Consider the following 18,458-nt stretch of genomic DNA (forward strand, 5'->3'; position numbering starts at 1 on the left):
AATCAGGGGGCTTTATGCGGTAGTATATGGGGGTCCCTGGCGCTATAAAAAGCTGCGGCGAACCTAAATACCTACCTGCCTAACTAGCGTCACCTGTGACACTAATACAGCGATCAGAAAAACGATCGCTTATTAGGCTGGGTTCACACTGGAGCGATGCGGGAACGCCACGAATCCGCGGCGGGTTCCCGCATCGCATGCCTCCCGGCGGCAGTTCACACTGCCCTATGCGAACTGCTGGGAGTGTCAGTGAAATGTTAATGACACCCCCAGATCAGTTCGCATATCGCAGTGCGATCTGCAAACTCGAATCGCATGGTGTGTACACCCATGCGATCTGATTCTGCTGCGGACCAAAAAAAGGGTCCCGTGCGAGTTTGCGGTGGGTGCGGCGCGAATTCAGCCATACTATCTGTATGGCTGAACTCGAATCGCACAGAGATCGGATGTGATTTGCACTGCAGTGCGGTGCGAATCACATCCGTTCTCATAAACCGCTGCAATGTGAACCCAGCCTTAGTGGCACTGGCGACAGGGGGTGATCACGGGGTTAAACCTTTATTGGGGGGGTTAGGGGGGTACATTAGAACTAAAGGGGGCTAACCCTAACTGCCCTAACAGTTATTACAGTTACAAATGACACCAATGCAAAAAAAAAAAAAAAATGCAATTGGTGTCACTGTGACTGGGGGGGGCAGGGGTAATTGGGGGGGTGATCGGGGGGTGAAGGAGGGGTGTGAGTGAGCCTGGCATGTTCTACTGTGTAGTGTCGTGTTGGTGCAACTCACGGATCCTCTCTCCTCGGTGCCGGAACGAAAAATACCGACACGGAGGAGAGATTACAACACTTCCTCTGCCTGTGTTTACATTACAGGAGAGGAAGTGATGCAATGCTTCACTTCCATTCGTCAGGAGCGATTGCGAGGGGGTGGCCATGAATGAATGGCCGCCCCCTCATCCCGGATCGCTCCTGCACGGATACCAACCGCCACTGGCACCGGGGGGGCCCGATTGGGCCCCCCACCCGCGGGAAGGCAGGGACATACAGGTACGCCCATATGCCTGCCCGTGCCATTCTGTCAACGTATATCGTCGTGCGGCGGTCGGCAAGTGGTTAAGACACTGACCTGAATTTACTTTTTCTATCGGTTATGCTGCTTGCAGGAATAATGGGCAGAGTATAGTTGATATTGCTCCGTCAGACACTGCAGCCAGCACTACCGAGTATTTTTTTTTACCTACTCGGCTGCCTGTTCTGTACATTGCTGGCATTGGCTCATTTTCCCAAATAGTCCTGATTCTAATTGCACTGTCTTTGATGCTCTAGAGTGTTGGGGTTGGCAGCCTATGGCCTACTCTAGCAGTCACCTGTCTGCGATTGACTGACTGTTAGATCCAATACTTTCTGAAAAATACCACAATTTTTAGCTTGATTCTTCAATAAAGTTGGATTACTCCAACATCCATTTATGGACACAGTGCTTCTGTAAACGTATGTGTGGGTATCTTTCAGAGTGGCTCTACAGTGGATATCCCTGGAGACGCAATGTCTTTTTTTATTGCAGTGCACAGGTAGGCACCATGTCAAAATGTTTTCTATCTTTTTTTCCACTTTATTCAGTCTCCTTTGCTTTTTCATTGGGGTTTTATTCTATCACAGCCTTGATTCTAGACTTGATACAGTTTAAGTGGGATTACTGCAACATACGTGCAGAGTGGTTATCCCTGGCCTTTCTGGAGATGCAATGTATTTACTGCAGTGCACAGGTAAGCACCATATGTCAAGATGTGATAGATAGAGATATAGATATAGATTATATAATTTATTTTTTCACTTGATTCAGTCTCCTTTGCATTTTCATTGGGATTTTCTACAGCTTGATTCTATTACAGCCTGTCTACATTTACACCATCAATCATCTGATGATCATTATTGATCTTGACCATGGGTCTTCAAACTGTGGCTCTTGGGGCACTATTCTTTCTACCGACAACCAACTGTCATAAATACACTGACCCCCAACAAGGATGGGGCAATATTTTGTCCTACTGATCACAGGCTTGCACTCCAATCCTAAATTATTGCTTACCCCCAATGCTGAGACATTTTCTACTCCCCTGTGCCACAGGCAGTACACTGGAACTTTTGGAGATCTCTGGTCTAGAACAACCACATGTTATTACTTTTTCAGAGAAGAGTTAAAAGGTACTCCTTACCTGGTTGGTAAATAACTTATGATTGACCAGACGACACATTCTCTTTGGAGTCGAATGGCCATAGCAGCCTTTTTATTACCAGCAGATGAAAATACAAAATTCTTAGAAACAAAATAACTTAATGCATATAAATACATTTTACAACAAACATTATAACCAAATATATATATCAGTATTACACATTCAGGGTGATATGGCCGTAGGCAATCTTGCTGTCCACTCTCAACCCTCTTGACAAACGCCAAGATGGTCACCTCGGCAAACAAGCAGAAAAATAAAACAGGTCGTCGACGCCAACAACATATTAAAAAAGCCTACGGCACCTGGTATTCCCATGCGGTCTCCCATCCAGGTACTAACCAGGTCCGACCCTGCTTAGCATCCGAGATCAAACGAGATCGATCGCATTCAGGGAGATGTGGCCGTAGGCGATCTTGTTGGCCACTCTCAACCCTCCTGACAAACGCCAACATGGTCACCTTGGCAAACAAGCAGAAAAATAAAACAGGACGTTGATGACAGCAACATATTTAAAAAAGCCTACTACACCTAGTGTTCCCAGGCGGTCTCCCATCCAGGTACTATCCAGGCATGACCCTGCTTAGCATCTGAGATCAAACGAGCTTGAGTGCATTCAGGGTGATGTGGCCATATGCGATCTTGGTGGCCACTCTCAACCCTCTTGACAAACGCCAAGATGGGCACCTCGGCAAACAAGCAGAAAAATTCAACAGGACGTTGATGACAGCAACATATTTAAAAAAGCCTACTACACCTAGTACTCCCAAGCGGTCTCCTATCCAGGTACTAACCAGGACCGACCCTGCTTATCATCTGAAATCAGATGTGATCTGGCGCATTCAGGGTGATATGGCCGTAGGCAGGGCCGCTGATAGAAATCATGGGGCCCCGTACAGCCTACCTGATGGGGCCCCCTTCAGCTCCACCCTGGCCCCGCCCCTGGTCCCTCATTTAGCCCCACCCCTGGCCCCACCCATTGTCCCTCCCCAGACCCCGCCTTGAAAAATAGTGTAGGTTTGTCTACAAGTGACATTTGTTTTTCTCCAGTCAGTTATAGGTTTGATTATCCAAAAGAAATACTGTTTTCAGATGAGAACATACCTCTTTAATATCTATTTAATATGTAATACAAACAAAACAAATACCGTATATACTCGAGTATAGGCCGACCCGAATATAAGCCGAGGCCCCCAATTTACCCCCAAAAAAACTGGCAAACTTATTGACTCGTGTATAAGCCGAGGGTGAGACATGCCTGTCCATCCCTGTGTGTGTGTCCGTCCATCCCTGTGTGTCCGTCCATCCCTGTGTGTCCGTCCATCCCTGTGTGTCCGTCCATCCATCCCTGTGTGTGTGTGTGTCCATCCATCCATCCATCCCTGTGTGTGTGTGTCTCCATCCATCCATCCATCCCTGTGTGTGTGTGTCTCCATCCATCCACCCATCCCTGTGTGTGTCTCCATCCATCCACCCATCCGTGTGTGTGTCTCCATCCATCCACCCATCCGTGTGTGTGTGTGTGTGTGTGTGTGTGTGTGTGTGTGTGTGTGTGTGTGTGTGTGTGTGTCCAGCCTACCTTTGTCCCGAGCCTCCGTCCCGTGCCTTGCCTCCTTGCCTCCGTTCCGTCCCGTGCCTTGCCGTCGTGTCGTGCCTTGCCTTGCCTCCGTCCCGTCCCGTGCCTTGCCGTCGTGTCGTGCCTTGCCTTGCCTCCGTTCCGTCCCGTCCCGTCCCGTGCCGTGCCGTGCCTTGCCTTGCCTTGCCTTGCCTCCGTCCCGTGCCCTCTTCGGCGGCCATTGTAAAATTCAAAAGCCGCGCCTCCTCCTTCGCCTGTGATAGGCGGAACACTGAATTTCCCAGCAGCCTGTGTTCCGCCTATCACTGACATCGTATCATCCTCGTCCGTAGTACGAGGATGATACGATGTCAGTGATAGGCGGAACACAGGCTGCTGGGAAATTCAGTGTTCCGCCTATCACAGGCGAAGGCGGAGCCGGAGGCGCGGCTTTTGAATCGTAGAATGGCCGCTGTCTGTCTGCTCGACACGCTGATCGAGCGGGCAGACAGCGATGACTCGAGTATAAGCCGAGGGGGGCACTTTCAGCCTCAAAAAAGAGGCTGAAAATCTCGGCTTATACTCGAGTATATACGGTAAATAAAATGGTATTTTGGAGAGTATTGGCAGGATATTTATTGCAGAGTATTGGCAGGGTAAGTATTGCAGAGTATTGGTAGGGTAAGTATTGCAGAGTATTGCCAGGGTATTGGCAGGGTATTGGCGGGGTATGTATTGCAGAGTATTGGTGGGGTATGTATTGCAGAGTATTGGCAGGGTAAGTATTGCAGAGTATTGCAGAGTATTGCCAGGGTATTGGCGGGATAAGTATTGCAGAGTATTGGCGGGGTATGTATTGCAGAGTATTGGCGGGGTAAGTATTGCAGAGTATAGGCAGGGTAAGTATTGTAGAGTATTGGCAGTGTATTGGCAGAGTAAGTATTGCAGAGTATTGGCAGGGTAAGTATAAAGTATTGCAGAGTATTGGCAGAGTATGTATTGCAGAGTATTGGCAGGGTATGTATTGCAGAGTATGTATTGCAGAGTATGTACCGCCTGGGAGTACCAGGTGCCGTAGTCTTTTTTTTAATATGTTGTTGGCGTCAACGACCTGTTTTATTTTATTTGTTTTACCTGTTTTAGGCCATCTTGCTGGTCACTCTCAACCCTCTTGACAAAAACCAAGATGGTCACCTCGGCAAACAAGCAGAAAATTAAAACAGGTCGTTGACGCCAACAACATATAAAAAAAAAGCCTATGGCAGCTGGTATTCCCAGGTGGTCTCCCATCTATGTACTAACCATTTCAGACCCTGCTTAGCATCCGATATCTGACGAGTTCGGGCACATTCAGGGAGACGTGGCTGTAGGCGATTTTGCTGGCCACTCTCAACCCTCTTGACAAATGCCAAGATGGTCAGCTCGACAAATAAGCAGAAAAATAAAACAAGTCGTCTACGCCAACAACATGTTAAAAAAAAGCCTACGGCACCTGGTATTCCCAGGGGGTCTTCCATCCAGGCTCTAACCAGGCCCGACCCTGGTTAGTATCCGAGATCAGACGAGATCAGGCGCATTCAGGGCAATGTGGCCATAGGCGATCTTTTTGGCCACTCTCAACCCTCTTGAAAAACACCAAGATGGTCACCTCGGCAAAAAAGCTGAAAAATAAAAGAGGTTGTCGACATCAACAACATATAAAAAAAAAGCCTACAGCTCCTGGTATTCCCATGCAGTGTACCATCCAGGTACTAACCAGGTTCGACCCTGCTTATCATCCGAGATCAGATGAGATCGGGCGCATTCAGGGTGATGTACAGTAAGCGATCTTTCTGGCCACTCTCAACCCTCTTGACAAACGCCAACATATTTACCTTGGCAAACAACCAGAAAAATAAAACAAGTCGTCGACGCCAACAACATATTAAAAAAAAGAATACGGCACCTGGAATTCCCAGGCGGAATCCCACCCAGGTACTAAACAGGCCCGACCCTGCTTAGCATCCAAAATCAGATGAGATCGGGCAAATTCAGGCTGATTTGGTCGTAGGCGATCTTTCTGGCCACTCTCAACCCTCTTGACAAATGCCAAGATGGTCACCTCGGCAAACAAGCAGAAAAATAAAACAGGTCATCGACGCCAACAACATATTAAAAAAAAGAATACGGCACCTGGTATTCCCTGGCGGTTTCCCATCCAGGTGCTAACCATGTCACCCTGAATGTCCCTAGACCTAAATGCAGCGTTTGATACAGTAGATCACAATACTCTACTCGTCCACCTCACAGAAGTAGCCGGAGTCCAAGACATAGATCTCCAATGGTTCGCGTCCTTGCTAGGAAATCGGTCACAGACAGTGAAACTAGTAAAATTCCTCTCCGAAACTAAGGCAGTCACCTGCGGAGTCCCTCAAGGCTCTCCTTCGTCACCCGTTCTCTTCAACATTTACATTCGCCCACTCCTTCAAATCATCAGATGCTCAGATCTCTGCTTCCACTCTTACGCTGACGACACTCAACTTTATTTCCGGATCAATGGAAAAAAAGATCACCAACAACAACTTGAAAACTGCCTCAAATCAATAGAGGACTGGATGACCACTAACTCCTCCAGCTGAACGAATCAAAGACAGAGCTTCTTATCTTACACCCAAATCATAAGCCCGAAACCAAAACCTCCTGGTCTCCACCAACCGTCTTTGGGCAGACTATCTCCCCAAAGACCAAAGCAAAGAGTCTCGGGGTTATTTTAGACGCACAAATGTCAATGGATGCGCATATAGGAGCAGTAGTCAGTGGATCTCACCATCTGCTGCGCATGCTTCCCAGACTCATCCCTTTTATCCCAAAGAATGACAAAGCAGTGGTAGTTGGAACAATCATTAATTCACCACTGGACTACGCAAATTCGCTTTACATAGGATTACCACAATATCAACTTGCGCGATTACAACTGATCCAAAACACGGCGGCAAGGCTGATAACAGGAAAAAAAACCCTGGGAATCCATCTCTCCTTCGCTGAGGAGCTTACATTGGCTAACCATAAAAAATCGGATCACGTTCAAGACCCTTTGCCTCACCCACAAATGCGTGCATAGAGAAGCTCCGCAATACCTAATGGAGAAAATAAATCATTACACACCAAACCGCAGTCTTAAATCCAAGGGGGATCGGAGATTCGCTGTCCAAGGGCCTCGGCTATGGAATGCTCTACCAATCAACATCCGCCTGGAAGAAAATCACCTGGCTTTTAGGAAAAACCTCAAGACCTTCCTCTTTTAGCAGATGATCAATTCTCGCCACAGCGCCTAGAGGTGATTCAGTTCGCATTGTGCACTATACAAGTATTTCATTCATTCATTTGTTCATTCCCAGGCGGTCTCCCATCCAGGTACTAACCAGGCCTGACCGTGCTTAGCATTCAAGATCAGACAAGATCGGGTGCATTCAGGGTGATGTGGCCATAGGCAATGTTGCTGGCCACTCTCAACCCTCTTGACAAATGCCAAGATGGTCATCAAACAAGCAGAAAGATAAAACAAGTCATTGACGCCAACAACATAATAAAAAAAAGCCTACAGCACCTGGTATTCCCAAGCGGTCTCCCATCAAGGTATTAACCAGGCCCAACCTTGCTTAGCATCCGAGATCAGGCATATTCCAGGTGATGGGGCTGTAGGATCTCGTTGGCCCCTCACAACCCTCTTGACAAACGCCAAGATGGTCACCTCGGCAAACAAGCAGTAAAATAAAACAGGTCATCGATGCCAACAACATATAAAAAAAAGCCCACGGCACCTGGTATTCTCCGGCAGTCTCCGATCCAGGTACTAACCAGGCACGTCCCTGCTTAGCATCCACAATCAGACGAGATAGGACGCATTCAGGGTGATGTAGCTGTAGGCCATCTTGCTGGTCACTCTAAACCCTCTTGACAAACGCCAAGATGGTCACCTCAGCAAACAAGCAGAAAAATAAAACAGGTCGCCAAAAACATATTAAAAAAAAGCCTACGGCACCTGGTCTTCCCAGACGGTCTCCCATTCAGGTGCTAACCAGTCCTAACCCTGCTTAGCAATCGATATCAGATGAGATCAGCACATTCAGGGTGATGTGGCCATAGGGGTTCTTGCGGCCACTCTCAACCCTCTTGACAAACACCAAGATGGTCACCTCGGCAAACAAGCAGAAAAATAAACAGGTCGTCGATGCCAACATATTAAAAAAAAGCTAACGGCACCAGGTATTCCCAGGCAGTCTCCCATCCAGGTACTAACCAGTCCAGACCCTGCTTAGCATCCGAGATTGGGCGCATTCAGAGTGATTTAGCCATATGCCATCTTGCTGGTCACTGCAAACCCTGTTGACAAACGCCAAGATGGTCAACTCAGCAAACAAGCTGAAAATTAAAACAGGTTGTCGACGCCAACAACATATTAAAAATTAGCCTACGGCACCTGGTATTGCCAGGCGGTCTCTCATCCTGGTACTAACCAGGCCCGACCCTGCTTTGCATCCAAGATCAGATGGTATCGGGCGCATTCAGGGTGATGTGGCCGTAGGGGATCCTGCTGGCAACTCTAAACCCTCTTGACAAATGCCAATATGGTCACCTCGGCAAACAAGCAGAAAAATAAAACAGGTCATCGACGCCAATAACATATTAAAAAAAAGCCTACGGCACCTGGTATTCCCAGGTGGAGAGTGGCCAGCAAGATTGCCTACGGCCCCATCACCCGGAATATGCCTGATCTTGTCTGATCTCGGATGCTAAGCAGGGTTGGGCATGCTTAGTACCTGGATAGGAGACCGCCTGGGAATACCAGGTGCCGTAGGCTTTTTTATAATATGTTGACTTCGATGACCCTTCTTCTTCTTCTTCTTCAGATGTTGCCTTGTCGAGTCCTCCGCTCACAATAGCTCTGACCGGGCACGCGGCGACTTATATAGGGACATCACCGGATGATGTCCCCGCCCATTTTGGTGTCCCAGTCCCAGAGGATGCTGGGACTGTGACATCATAATAGGCGGGGACATCATCCGGTGATGTCCCTATATAAGTCGCTGTGTGCCCGGTCAGAGCCATTGTGAGCGGAGGACTCGACGAGGCAACATCTGAAGAAGAAGAAGAAGAGAAGAACAGAACAGAAGGCGGCGGCAGCGGAGGTGACAGCGGCGACAGAAGACCGGGCCACCGCCTGTAAAAGAGCTATAAGAAGGCGCGGTGGCCCAGCACAAGAACCGAAGAGGGGGGACAAGACCCCCGAAGTCGGAAGAAGAGGGCTGCGGCGAGGAAGAAAGCCGGACTCCTCCGCTAGTAAAAGAGCTACAAGAAGATAGCGGAGGAGTGCGGCGAGAAGACCCCCGAAGACGGAAGACCCCCGGAGCTGTGCAATAAATTATTTTATCTTGTGTGTTGTGTTTTTTTTGTTGTACTTTATTTTACAGGTGAATGGGTAGGGGTACATTGTACCCCATACTCATTCACATAGGGTGAAGGGCCGGTATCCGGGGGCCCCCTTATTAAAGGGGGCTCCCGGATTCCGATAAACCCACGCCCGCAGACCCCGACAACCAACGGCCAGGGTTGTCGGGAAGAGGCCCTTGTCCTCATCAACATGGGGACAAGGTGCTTCGAGGTGGGGGGGCCGCGCGGCCCCCACTTCCCCAAGGCACCCCCCATGTTGAGGGCACGCGGCCTGGTACGGCTCAGGAGGGGGGGGGGGACGCTCGCTCGCCCCTCCTTTCCTGGCTGGCCGGGTAGCGTGCTCGGACAAGGGTCTGTTGTGGACTTGGGGGGACCCCCACGCGGATTTTTTTTGGCGTTGGGGTTCCCCTTTAAGTCCATACCAGGTGGCGGGGCCAGCGGCGTCTTCTACCTGGAGACCCGCTCGAAATGAGCGGACTTTTCTCCGGGCGGGAAAAGTCCATTAATTTCAAAAGTACGGCGGACTGGCACACTCGTGGCTAGATTGTCCGCCGAAATGCGAGTCCAGCGGGTACTTTCGGGTCAAAAAAGTATGCCAGAAGCCTACACATGGGGGGATTGTCCGGCGGACTTGAGTTTGCCGGACTTTTCCACCCGCTTGTTTGATTGTGTGTACGCGGCATAAGAGTAACTAAAGATAAATTTGGATCCATGTGTGGCCACTGTGGTTGAACAGAAGTCAGGATATTCCTAATCAGTCAGGGCTGTAGGCTGGAGAGATGATCTGTATATTTTGACAGCAAGGTAGCCTTCCTGCTGTCAGAATTCAATAATACAGTGGAGAGGATTCCAGCACCCACATTGAGTGTGTGGATGGAGGAATCCAGTCAGGTGTTGTTTTTTTAAATTTAACCCACTAGCTGAATGAAAAAAACTGACATGTGCATGGCCAGCGTTAGAGATTCAGGGGTTAAGTGACCTGGAGATATTGAAGCACAGTGGTTTGGGCAGCACAGTGGTGTAGTGGTTAGCACTCTCATCTAGCAGTAAGAAGGGTTGCTGGTTTAAATCCCAACCATGACACTACCTGCCTGGAGTTTGCATGTTCTCCCTGTGCCTGTCTATATTCAACCTTATTATTAAGCCAGGTTTAACCATGAAGTAAGCATTTTAGGTTAACAGTAAAAAAAATGTATATCGTGCCATGGTTTCGATTGTGTCGGACTGCCTTCCGGATTTAAATATAAAACGCTACCAAAAAACTGTTAGCAATCGCAGGGATCAGGCCAGACTCTGCGAACGCTGCAGTTATGTGTTTAGTGTTTTGTAAGTGACAGTGATCGATCGATACTGCACTTGGGTGGGCTGGGCTGAAAGACATTATGTGCTCTACAAACTATTACTACCTTGTCTCTTCCCATACTTATCTAATTTATAAAACCCTACTAAGCACACTGATATAAAGTTACTTATGAAAACACACACATTGCTGCTAGTAAAACATTATCTTATTTATTTCCCATTAAATTAGGAAAGCTAACATAAAGTAATAAAAGGACATTACAATATCACGCAGCTTACATTCAGAACATACAATACAATAATATGAAAGATACTTATCACACGGTCCTCTGCGAGGCTTTGCTGCATCAGCTAGGCTCAGACCAGGACAGGGCCTTCACCATGAGGTTTAGGCCGGAGCCATCTCCCAAAGTAGGCCGAGTCACCACATGGCAGGGTCTCACAGCAAACAGGAAAACATTGTCTGTGTGTGAGCCTTTTCATACAAACATACACACCCACTCGTAGCCGCCCCCATTTGCCTTCCATCCAATAGATTTCGCCAAGAGGCATTCCTTCACATGTATGTCCATTCTTCAGGAAGCATGCTGTATTGTCCACTATTGATCAGTGTTTTCAACGATGAGCCACCCAGCTTGATTTTACTCCCTTTGAAGCCTGCAACCACACACACATCACAGCAGGGGGGGTCCGAGTCCAGCTATTGTTCTTCTGATTACAAAGCTTTCATGTGCTTCATTCATTTGAGGCTAAGTGGCTACCTCAACAATGAACAGATAACATAAGTATTATATGAATTCAATCCAACAGCCGCTTTGCGCCTGAAAGGCGCATACCACCCCTCTTCAGACACGGTTCCTATTAAACAGTCCATAACTGTCCTAACGTGTGTGGCTCCCCAACATGTGTTTCTGAACCAGTACCTATGGAACAGTCCTTAGCTGTGTAATGTGTTGTGGTTTTCAACATGTGCTTCAGAAACAGCTCCCGTGGAACAGTCCATAATGGTCTTACCGTATTGTGTTTTTCAACATGTGCAGAAACAGGTTCTATGGAGCAGTCCATTATTGTGTTACCGCGTGGTGCTTCCCAACACATGCCGCTTTGCCACTGAGTGATACACCACCATCATTCTTCAGCGACAGCTTCCATGCCACCATTCTGGATCTTCGGTATCTTCAGGACGGCAATACGGGCAGGGGGTGTCCATTCACTCACCAGCACACATTCAGAGTAACATATCAACCAGCTTTCAAATACCGAGTCTTGAGGAGGGCCTTTCTTGCCCATATTACTAGCCTACAATATCCATAGGTCACACTCTATCACAAAAATAAATCAACTTATTACCATAATATATACATATGTATTACGCACCCCGCTCCCAACCTCCTATAGCCCTTTACTGTAAATACGGGTTGGGATTCGGCAGGCTTGCTCACAACGGTATTGCAGGGCTCTGACTTGACCGCAAAGTCTCTAACTTGTACACAGAGACCTTACCGTCAAATCGTCCCTCAACTTGCATAGACAAATGGGAGACCCTTCTAGATAAATATCGCTTAACTACACATATAAGTTTACAACAATTACCCAACCCACACAATTCCACCCCTGTGCCTGTATTTCAGAGATCATGCCCATTGTATACCATGCACCTCTACCTACGGTTAGGTTCAAGGAACCCTCTAGTTCCATGACTAACACTACACCGGTATTCTTTAGGACAAAGAAACAAACTCGCCTATGTCCTAAATAATACCCGGGTGCCTTCTTCCCAGCAATGATCTCTCCATCCAGAACACAGAGAGAAATAACTTCCCAACATTACTCGTTCATCCCCACGTATTGATCTGGCATACAATGGACATCGTGGTCATGCTTCCGACAAAGGGAAATATCCACCTGCCCCCAGCGTTCATCTTCTCTGATCACATGTGTGATATAGCCTCAAATGCAACAAGATAGAATCCCCAGTCAGTAAGCCCATTGATGCCACCAAATATACAGACCGAGTCTGCACTTCTGTATATGGGAACATACAGCATAACACCTTTCACAATCCAACTTAGTACAGCCCATACAGGCATTCGACCACTACTTTGGATTAGTGTAAGCAATGTGTTTTGGCAAAATGTTACTGAGCGGTGATGCTAACTCATCAGGCCACTGCCCCTTCATACAGAGATGGTACAATCAGCTTGATGTTGGCCACCGAGTGCACGCCAGAGCCAATGACAGGTTTCTGTCCTCTCTACCAACCTCTCAACATGGTTGACAAAATCCGGAGCCATTCTAACCTGAGTGTTTCTGTAACTTCATTGAATGTTATCAAGGATGCCACCAATCTCCCGGGGTAACAAATTCACACTCCTTCTCTGAAGCTATGGCTGTGAGTTTGTTCCTCAGGAGGCTGCTGTCCCCTCCATTAGCACCACCCATCCCAGCTATGGTTCCCCCCCCAATATAGTGCTGAATACATCCCTCCTCTTTCGGGTTACTCCTCAGCAATAAGCATCCTGCATGGACCTCATTCTCATCTCTGGGAGTAAGTCACTGGTACAATAACCGCACCTGATTCAGTGTATACTCAGCACATATAGGGTGATAGGTTTTTGAGGCTAAGTGGCTACCTCAACAATGAACAGATTACATAAGTATTATATGAATTCAATCCAACATGGGCGGAGGGGCAAAACGCAAGTGCTAGCAGGTATCTGGGCTGATCCCGCTAACAATGCATTTTTTTGGAACCCTAAACTGCTGGGGACGCTAGTATAGATCTGATCAGTCAGATATTGATCTGTTCCGATTCTATACCACTACGGGAGGTTTATGCTTTGTGCGTGGGTGTTAGCGGTACTGGCACTAAACTAGCGCTGCCTGGGGCGACGCAGACCCTGACCCTAAAACCTAATTGATATCACCCACCGGGTGATCAGGGGCTTAAACCTTTATTGGGTAATAAATGGTGGGTACCCTGCTGCTATAAAAAGCAAACTAACTAACCAGAGTCACCCATAACACTTATACGGTGATCACTGGTGAAAGGGTTAACTAGGGGCAATCAGGGGGTTAAAATCTTTATTAGGTAGTATATGGGGGTCCCTGGCGCTATATAAAAACCTGACGGGGAAACTAAATAACTAACTGGCTAACCAGCGTCACCAGTGACACTTATACGGTGATCGCTGGTGAAAGGGTTAACTAGGGGCAATCAGGGAGTTAAAACCATTATTGGGTAGTATATGGGGGTACCTAGCGCTATAAAAACCTGGCGGTGAACCTAAAAAAATAACTAGCTACCTAGCGACACTAGTGACACTAATGCAGCGATCAGAAAAATGATCGCTTAGTGACACTGGCAAAAGGGGGTGAAAGGGTTAACTAGGGGCAATTAGGGGGTTAAAACCATTATTGGGTAGTATATCTGGGTACCAAGCGCTATAAAAACCTGGCGGTGAACCTAAAAAAATAACTAGCTACTTAGCGGCACCAGTGGCACTAATGCAGCGATCAGAAAAACGATCGCTTAGTGACACTGGCAAAAGGGGGCGAAAGGGTTAACTAGGGGCAATCAGGGGGTTAAAACCATTATTGGGTAGTATATCGGGGTACCTAGCGCTATAAAAACCTGGCGGTGAACCTAAAAAAATAACTAGCTACCTAGCGACACTAGTGACACTAATGCAGCGATCAGAAAAATGATCGCTTAGTGACACTGGCAAAAGGGGGTGAAAGGGTTAACTAGGGGCAATCAGGGGGTTAAAACCATTATTGGGTAGTATATCGGGGTACCTAGCGCTATAAAAACCTGGCGGTGAACCTAAAAAAATAACTAGCTACCTAACGGCACCAGTGACACTAATGCAGCGTTCAGAAAAACTATTGCTTAGTGATACTGGTAAAAGGGGGTGAAAGGGTTAACTAGGGGCAATCAGGGGGTTAAAACCGTTATTGGGTAGTATATCGGGGTACCTAGCGCTATAAAAACCTGGCGGTGAACCTAAAAAAAATAAAAGTGCAGCGCTTGGCCTCTTAAATATAAATGTGACTTAATAGGAAAAATGTGTGTGTATGGAAAATGTGAAAAACCGAAATAATGTGAAAAATCATTAGTGAAAAATACTTTGAAAACCCAAATGTCCAATGAAGTCAAAAGAAATTAATCTGTAACTTAAATGTCCATTAAAGTGAAAAACCAAATAATCATAAAAAATAATGTGACACAATATAAAGTCCCATGTGAAATATAAGTCAAAAAATGATGATTGATCTTGTATGTTCAAAACAACAATAATAATGCTTGACCACGTGGACCCTTCACCTCTGTAAACTCTGAGAAGGCCGGGCTAGATCTGATTCAGTCTCTCTTCCAACTGCTTCTAGGGCAACATGGCAGGCAGTCCAAATGTTTGGTTATGGCCTATGAAGTGAATGGCAGATCTTATTCTAACTATTCATCCTTTCTTCCTGTGAATTCGGTGTTTTGATCTTGGAATGGTTCTTAGCTTTTCTTGGTTAGAGTATGAGGGCACCATACTACAGCCAACAAACTTTGGCCAGGCCAAAATCAACGTGCCCTATTCTTGGTTCAGACTTTAGGGACTGGGTCAAGATGTCTTCTCCCCATAGGGGAAAAGGTATGGCACATGCCATTCCCACACAAATAGGTTTAAACGTCCATAATTTAAACCATATGAAAGTTTTCAATGAAAACTATTCAGTAATGTCCATGTATAGTGTAGCCAGTAGCAAGCAAAAACAGAGTAGGGTTCAGGCACAATGCACATAGATATCACTTGCTGCCCATTTGCTAGAGCGGGATTTAGACAGGACCCCCTCCCAAGCCCACTGTAGCATTGTTTGTATATAATGCTGTTAACTACCCGTTTGCTGCTCATTAGTATGCCCACCTTGGAGCAGTGTAGAATGCATTGCCAGTGATTTCCCCTTGCGCATATGCTCTGTGGTCCCAACAGAGCACATTTCATAGGCAATGTAAATAGCAAATGGCTGCTCTACTAGAGCCGGCCTTTGGTTTATATGAAATTCAAATGATGTGTTGTGCAATCAAGCCCACTGAAGCATTGTTTGTTTACAATGCCATTAATTCCCCTCCACTACTCATTTATATGCCCAACTTGGAGCAGTGTAGAATGCATTGCAAATGATTTCACCTTGCGCATATGCTTTTTGTGGTCCCAACAAAGCAGCATTCATAAGCAATGCAGATAGTGATTGGCTGCTCTAGGGGAGCCAGTTATATGAAATGCAAATGATGTGTTGCACAATCAAGCCCACTGTAGCATTGGTTTTATACAATGCCATTAATTCGCCCTTTGCTGCTGATTCATATCCAGTCTGGCGCAGCATAGAATGTATTGCCCCTGATTTCCCGTTTCAGGCTCTCTGTGGTCCCAACAGAGCAGTGTTCAGATGCAATGCACATAGATTTCTTGCTGCCCATTTGTTGCAGCTAGGCTTTCGACAGGACCCCCTCCCAAACCCACTGTAGCATTATTTGTATACAATGCCATTAATTTGCCCTTTGCTGCTGATTCATGCCCAGCCTGGCGCAGCATAGAATATATTGCAATTGATTTCCCGTTGGTTTCCAGCTCTTTGTGGTCCCAACAGAGCAGTATTCAGACACAATGCACATAATTGATTTATTTTTATGAATTGTCTGCCTCCTTTACGAGGAGAAGACTAATAGTAAGTGTGCACCAACACTACACTGACATGTAGGTACACACAGGCACACAAACCCCCCCCCCGATCGCCCCCCCGATCGCCCCCCGATCGCCCCCCCCTCCCCCCCCAGTCACAGTGTCACTGATTGCATTGATCATTTCTTTACTGATCAATGCATTCAGTGTCAGTTGTGACAGTAAAAACTGTCAGGACAGTTAGTGTTAGGTCCAGGGTAGCCCCCTATCACCCCCCAATAAAGATTTAACCCCCTGATTGCCCCTAGAGTTAACCCTTTCACCCCCTTTTGCCAGTGTCACTAAGCGATCATTTTTCTGATCGCTGCATGTGTCGCTAGGTAGCTAGTTATTTTTTTAGGTTCACCGCCAGGTTTTTATATCGCTAGGTACCCCGATATACTACCCAATAATGGTTTTAACCCCCTGATTGCCGCTAGTTAACCCTTTCACCCCCTTTTGCCAGTGTCACTAAGCGATCGTTTTTCTGATCGCTGCAGTAGTGTCGCTACAGTCGCTAGGTAGCTATTTATTTTTTTAGGTTCACCGCCAGGTTTTTATAGCGCTAGGTACCCCGATATACTACCCAATAATGGTTTTAACCCCCTGATTGCCGCTAGTTAACGCTTTCACCCCCTTTTGCCAGTGTCACTAAGCGATCATTTTTCTGATCGCTGCATCAGTGTCGCTAGTGTCGCTAGGTAGCTAGTTATTTTTTTAGGTTCACCGCCAGGTTTTTATATCGCTAGGTACCCTGATATACTACCCAATAATGGTTTTAACCCCCTGATTTCCACTAGTTAACCCTTTCACCCCTTTTGCCAGTGTCACTAAGCGATCGTTTTTCTGATCGCTGCATTAGTGTCGCTACAGTCGCTAGGTAGCTAGTTATTTTTTTAGGTTCACCGCCAGGTTTTTATAGCGCTAGGTACCCAAATATACTACCCAATAATGGTTTTAACCCCCTGATTGCCGCTAGTTAACCCTTTCACCCCCTTTTGCCAGTGTCACTAAGCGATAATTTTTCTGATCGCTGCATCAGTGTCGCTAGTGTCGCTAGGTAGCTAGTTATTTTTTTAGGTTTACCGCCAGGTTTTTATAGCGCTAGGTACCCCGATATACTACCCAATAATGGTTTTAACCCCCTGATTGCCGCTAGTTAACGCTTTCACCCCCTTTTGCCAGTGTCACTAAGCGATCATTTTTCTGATCGCTGCATCAGTGTCGCTAGTGTCGCTAGGTAGCTAGTTATTTTTTTAGGTTCACCGCCAGGTTTTTATATCGCTAGGTACCCCGATATACTACCCAATAATGGTTTTAACCCCCTGATTTCCACTAGTTAACCCTTTCACCCCTTTTGCCAGTGTCACTAAGCGATCGTTTTTCTGATCGCTGCATTAGTGTCGCTACAGTCGCTAGGTAGCTAGTTATTTTTTTAGGTTCACCGCCAGGTTTTTATAGCGCTAGGTACCCAAATATACTACCCAATAATGGTTTTAACCCCCTGATTGCCGCTAGTTAACCCTTTCACCCCCTTTTGCCAGTGTCACTAAGCGATAATTTTTCTGATCGCTGCATCAGTGTCGCTAGTGTCGCTAGGTAGCTAGTTATTTTTTTAGGTTTACCGCCAGGTTTTTATAGCGCTAGGTACCCCGATATACTACCCAATAATGGTTTTAACCCCCTGATTGCTGCTAGTTAACCCTTTCACCCCCTTTCACCAGCGATCACAGTATAAGTGTCACTGGTGACGCTGGTTAGCCAGTTAGTTATTTAGGTTCCCCGTCAGGTTTTTATATAGCGCCAGGGACCCCCATATACTACCTAATAAAAATTTGAACCCCCTGATTGCCCCTAGTTAACCCTTTCACCACTGATCACCGTATAAGTGTTACGGGTGACTCTGGTTAGTTTGTTTTTTATAGCATCAGGGCACCCACCATTTATTACCCAATAAAGGTTTAACCCCCTGATCACCCGGCGGGTGATATCAATTAGGTTTTAGGGTCAGGGTCTGCGTCGCCCCAGGCAGCGCTAGGTTAGTACCAGTACCGCTAACACCCACACGCAAAGCATACACCTCCCGTAGTGCTATAGAATCTGAACAGATCAATATCTGATCTGATCAGATCTATACTAGCGTCCCCAGCAGTTTAGGGTTCCAAAAAAACGCATTGTTAGCGGGATCAGCCCAGATACCTGCTAGCACCTGCGTTTTGCCCCTC

General features: G+C 46.9%; 1 non-coding gene and 6 pseudogenes across 1 annotated transcript; 1 reads left to right on the top strand and 6 right to left on the bottom strand.

Annotated features, from left to right (window-relative positions):
* Positions 1-2,528: 2,528 nt before the first annotated feature.
* LOC143958336 (5S ribosomal RNA) lies at positions 2,529-2,647 on the bottom strand. The gene has a single exon (XR_013270129.1). It is a non-coding gene; the product is annotated as a 5S ribosomal RNA (ribosomal RNA).
* Positions 2,648-2,980: 333 nt separating this feature from the next.
* LOC143958558 (5S ribosomal RNA) lies at positions 2,981-3,099 on the bottom strand (annotated as a pseudogene).
* Positions 3,100-5,270: 2,171 nt separating this feature from the next.
* On the bottom strand, positions 5,271-5,389 carry LOC143958640 (5S ribosomal RNA; annotated as a pseudogene).
* Positions 5,390-5,497: 108 nt separating this feature from the next.
* Positions 5,498-5,615, bottom strand: LOC143958559 (5S ribosomal RNA; annotated as a pseudogene).
* Positions 5,616-5,723: 108 nt separating this feature from the next.
* On the bottom strand, positions 5,724-5,842 carry LOC143958784 (5S ribosomal RNA; annotated as a pseudogene).
* Positions 5,843-8,237: 2,395 nt separating this feature from the next.
* LOC143958427 (5S ribosomal RNA) lies at positions 8,238-8,356 on the bottom strand (annotated as a pseudogene).
* A 155-nt stretch (positions 8,357-8,511) lies between these two features.
* On the top strand, positions 8,512-8,630 carry LOC143958601 (5S ribosomal RNA; annotated as a pseudogene).
* The last annotated feature ends 9,828 nt before the right edge of the window (positions 8,631-18,458 follow it).

This window comes from Lithobates pipiens, unplaced genomic scaffold (assembly GCF_037356315.1).
Source record: "Lithobates pipiens isolate NorthernLeopardFrog02 unplaced genomic scaffold, aLitPip1_a1.2 Scaffold_61, whole genome shotgun sequence".
Taxonomy (NCBI): Eukaryota; Metazoa; Chordata; class Amphibia; order Anura; family Ranidae; genus Lithobates; species Lithobates pipiens.